This window comes from Aplysia californica, unplaced genomic scaffold (genome assembly GCF_000002075.1).
Source record: "Aplysia californica isolate F4 #8 unplaced genomic scaffold, AplCal3.0 scaffold00003, whole genome shotgun sequence".
NCBI classification, from domain to species: domain Eukaryota; kingdom Metazoa; phylum Mollusca; class Gastropoda; order Aplysiida; family Aplysiidae; genus Aplysia; species Aplysia californica.
In genome coordinates this window covers 2274146-2279052 of record NW_004797273.1, presented here as the reverse complement: position 1 = coordinate 2279052, position 4907 = coordinate 2274146, and the positions used below count along the sequence as shown (strand labels likewise).

The window sequence follows — 4907 nt, the reverse complement described above, 5'->3', positions numbered from 1 at the left end:
CACTCCACCCCCAGCCCAACCCCCAATCCCCCCCTAATCAGAGGTTCTATACTCCCGCACCATACCGTGGTTTACCCACCGCTCTGGCACCAGCGGTGTTAGTTTTCGCCAGGAGAGCGCCGCAGATCGCCCAGCCAGGTATTATCGACGTTTCTTTTCTCTTCCTCCCCGGCGACTCTTGATTAAACCGCCGGACTGTACGTACTAGGCCTACGTACTCTGTGTCTTTTCTCCCCCCTCTCTCTCCGGGATTCAAGGAGAGTTGCGCCTGTCACGGTTTGCGGGGCGCCACCGAGTACTTGTTGGGAGCCCACCGGGTACTTGAGTTTTGTAATAATGATCGCTTGTCACTGCGGACTTCCTCACAGAGATGAAAAGTTCGAGACTCCGACGGTGTTATCTTGATCTTCGCGGGTGCAGTGTGTTGGTGATTTGAGTTGGGTTTTTGTTTTGTTTTTGTTTTTCTATTTTTCTTCTTTTTTTTTTTAAAAAGCTGGCCCTATCTTGGACAGATCTGTATCGAGTTTTGAGTTATTGTTCTCAAGTTGGCGAGTGCTGTTGTGGTAAAAGTTTGTTACTTTTCTGATTGCTATTAAGGTCTCTGGCATGAACAATTTCGATTTGCTCTGGGTGTTACAATTGCTAATGTGGTCATTATTTGTTTCTATATTCAAGAGTAATATCGTGGATACCCGTTATGTTCTTCGTGTTGGTTTCCTAAAAATGTCGTTTTAGATTTTCTGTTTGGCGTTGTGTCTTATGTTTCTGTTCCATCAGTCCTTATCTCTATAGAGTTTCAATAAATAATTTACCAATCATTATTTCATAAGTTCCTTCATTCTGGACTGTCCATAGTTTTTTCCTGGTGTTTCATCAGGCCGTACCACTCAAAAGTGTCAATAGATTTATTATCTGGCCTGTGAAATATCGGACGTTGGATATTAAGTTTTTTTCGGATTTTCAGAAAATATGAATGTGATCACATTCTCCATGTGTTTGTGTCAATATGTGAAGCATCGTGGTGAAATCAGGCGCTCGTCAAAATGATGAAATCAAAGAAATCTGCATAGTTCTGGCTGCTGGGGATTTTTTTTTTAAATTGGCTCAACATCTTTTATGCCCATTTCCGTGTGGATAGTACCGAAACCTTAATTAAAGGCAGGAAACATGTGTTAAATTTCCAGTTTCCAGGGACACTTAAGCTGTGGAAGTCACCAAACTTTAGCAGCCATTTTCTGGCTATTTTTACTTGTCATAACAGGCGACCCCCACCTCCTTCAATTCGAAATATCTCGATTTCTGTTCGAGATACATGGGTAATTTTCACACAAAATGCAAGTCAAACGAACAAGCTTTAAGGTGATATTAATTACTCTATATGCCCCAAAATGTGATTAGTGTCTAATTTCACCTCGTTGTGACACATATGAATTTTACATAAATCTCCGATGGTCTCCTGGCTCTGTTGGTTTACTCCTGTCATGAATTCACCAGGGAAAAAAAAATAAACCTTTGTGATGATTTCCGGTTGTTTTACTCCCGGAGCGTGTTGGATCTCGTCGCATGTTCATATGAACATTGATTTGAACAGTTGATACGATTTTGTATTTGATAATGTGAGTCATTTTACGTGATATGTGATAAGCAGTGGGACAACATTTGGTCCGTTAAGTCAATATACCCGTGGACAAAATGTGTCATGTAGAGTGTGATGGGAGGGGGGGGGAGGGCAGTTTAAATGTAGATGTTTTACGCTCCCATCGATACAATTAAGATCATTTGTGAGGGTCGGGTTTCGACCCTGTCTTCCAGTGCCAAACCTGGCTGAGAGTGGCATAATGTCACTTCAGGAAAAAAAGTGACTAAGCTACTCATTCAAATTTCTCACAGCTGAGAATCGAATTGAGGTGCCCCCCCCTGCGTAAGACGGTGAAATGCGTAACCTCTCACCACAGACGCCGATGATGTGTGTGTTTTTAGTTTTAATAAGAGTTTCGTGGCACTCACAACACAGAGTCGCATAACTGCCTAACATTGGGGGTGATACAGGAAAGCAACACACACACACACACACACACACACACACACACACACACACACACACACACAAGAAAGAGAAGATAGATGTTTAATTGGAAAGAAGAAGCAAACCACGCTGGAGCACCTGCTAACCGCCCACCGTTTAGTGTGTAATTTAGCAGATTATGTTAGCCAGGCGCGAGATAAACCAATGAGCTGAGGTTGCCGTGCGCTGCCGGGAGATTCTTTTAGTTTATGTTTTTGATGAATGTTTGGAGAGTGATAACGTTGAAGGCTTTTCTAAAACCCGAATAAACTGGCTTTATTTGTAAGATTATTTTTTTTTAAACATGGTTTTCTTTAAATGAATTTTCTGGCTAAGTGTCTGTCTGATTGTAAATAAACACGCCCCTAGCATGCTCCTTCTCAACGTTTGTCTTGGTGCTCTGGGACGAATGGGTGGTTAGAGAGGTTTCGTAGATAGCTTTTATTTCGTACCTTTCTCTCTGTTATTTCTGTCTCTCTTTTTTGCCCCCCCCCCCCCTTAACTCTCTCTCTCTCTCTCCCTCTCTCACCCCCCCCCCCCCCTTAAGTAACTAGATGTTCGCAACTGTAGCTCCGGTGCCCGATGCTTTATCACATTTGTGACGTATAATATGTGGGGAGGCAACCATGATCTGTTTGGACAGTTTGTTTGACACCACAAATCGCTGTTGATGAAATTTTCTAGCAGACACGTTGCGAGGAAACCGTTAAAAAATATCGACAAAAAAAACAACAACAACAAAAAAACGATCACTGGCAATTTCTTGTTAACAATTTTATGGAGATCTGGTTAAAATGTAAAAGAATAACGCTGACAATTTCTTGATGATAATCTGTGAGGAAACTACAGAACAATGAATGTTTTGGGGTTTATTTTTTTAAAGTTTTGTTTTGTTTCTTTGTTTGTTTTAATTTTGTTGGGGTGTTTTTTTCACTCCGATCGACACAGTTTAGACCATTTTAGAGGTGAGCTTCGATCCTGCGAAGGAATTCCAAGAAGACAATTTTCCAACTTGACAATTAAACTACAACACTTGCTTCATAAACGTTTTAATTTGATTTTCCACCCTACGCTTTTCGAAACCGTGTCTCTGGAACCTTTTATGAATGCCCGAGTGTTTCTGGATCCCTTTATGAATGCGAGAGCTCGTTCTAGCAGCTCTGGTATATTCTGTACTATAGTTTTGTGAGGTCGCTGCACACGTTTGTACCTGGATAGTTTACAATTTGTTCAATGTACACAGTGCACCCGTTGTGGGGCAGAGACAGAGTTGAGTGGGGTGCTCTGTTGACTCTGCCGCACAGTCCTTCTGTGTAGATATGTCTGTCCGTTTGTCTGTCTGTCACTCTATGGTACGGTGCCGGCGTTCAGATATATAATCCACCTTATTCAATCTTTTCCTTGTTTTTATGACGCCCCGGTAAAGCGATTTCTTTGTATCGATTTTAGGCTTGGAAAAATTCTTATCGGTTCCTTTGTTTTACGTTTTCTTTAAATGTTTTAGCCGTGAATAGGTTCAGCGCCCAGAAAGAACAGCCAATGTGTAGCTTGTTGAGGAGGTTGTTGGGGGGAAAAGGCGATCATTTGAATCTGGGTACCCGCCAAAGGCATTAACTGGATCCTCCCGACTCCATTAATATGGACTGTGGAAAAGTGTAGAGTTTTGTAGACCTGGCTCGGGAACACGCTTGTCTTATACATGTAGTTTTGTGATAGAGTTTGTGTGATAGAGTTTGTGTAATAGAGTTTATGAGATTGATTTTGTGATAGAGTCAATGTACATTTATTCCACCATAAACTAATCCATGAAGGGTTTGAGGGTGCCACGGGTAGGTCCTGCTTTTTTTTTTCTTTTTCCTTCTGTTGTTTCTATTTATCTGCCCTTCATTTCACCTGCGCAAAAAGGCTGTTATTGTGTCGATGTGACTTCTCTTTTCTCAAACTGTCTCAAACCAACAGAATTTCTTCGTGTAGAAGCTGGGCTCTCTTACGCTAGTTCTATCTTGACTGGCCCCATACACGACTTAAGTTTATTAATCTATTGGCGAGAAATAAGCTCACCGTAAAGGCTTTCCTTCAGTCATTTGAGCGTTGAGTGGACTGTTCATAAACAAGCATGCACTTATTGACCGGCCCATAATTCAAGTGTGTGAATATAATGGAATATTCCAAGTGCCCGGGGCGTGGCTATTCTCTGACGCTGCTAATAAAGCGAAAGTACTCAGAGGGCTCGTTTGACTCGTACAAGATAAAGGAAAGGAACTAGCAGAGGGAATGATTCGACCCCAGACCATTGTATCCGATTTGTGTCTTGCCCTGCCCTGGTATTCTTGCTGTGCTTCAACGATCGAGTGCGTGTCCTTTCAGTCTCCTGTGTTGGTCTTTAATGTTGTTTTTACACCACAAGAGCTTTCTCATTGTCACTGTTGCCGAAATACCCCAACTAGAATTATGTTTACTGAAAGAAACTACCATCTTCCACCTGTTTATTGTATGCATTATATTTTGATAAGCCGAGTGTAATTAATTGTCGTCGATGCCAAAATATAGGTAAGCTTGTAAGCAACATCAATAATACTATTGGCTGTGTTATTGAGTACGTCATATAATCGTCATGGCGGATTCGAGTGATGGATTTATGAGTATTCACTATGTGGTTGTGTATGCTTGTTTGTGTGCGCGCGCGCGCGCGCGCGCGCGCGTGTGTGTGTGTGTGTGTGTGTGTGTGTGTGTGTGTGTGTGAGAGAAAGAGAGAGAGAGAGAGAGAGTGAGAAAGAGAGGGAGAGGGAGGAAGAGAGAGAGAGAGAGAAAGAGAGGGGGGGAGAGAGAGAGAGAGGGAGGC

At 42.2% G+C, this 4907-nt stretch overlaps 1 protein-coding gene across 1 annotated transcript in view; it reads left to right on the top strand.

The window, feature by feature from the left end:
- Positions 1-196: 196 nt before the first annotated feature.
- Positions 197-4907, top strand: part of LOC101852658 (zinc finger CCCH domain-containing protein 13) — a gene marked incomplete in the record, with an annotated part of 78502 nt that continues 73791 nt past the window's right edge. The window contains 1 exon segment of the mRNA XM_035968254.1: positions 197-427.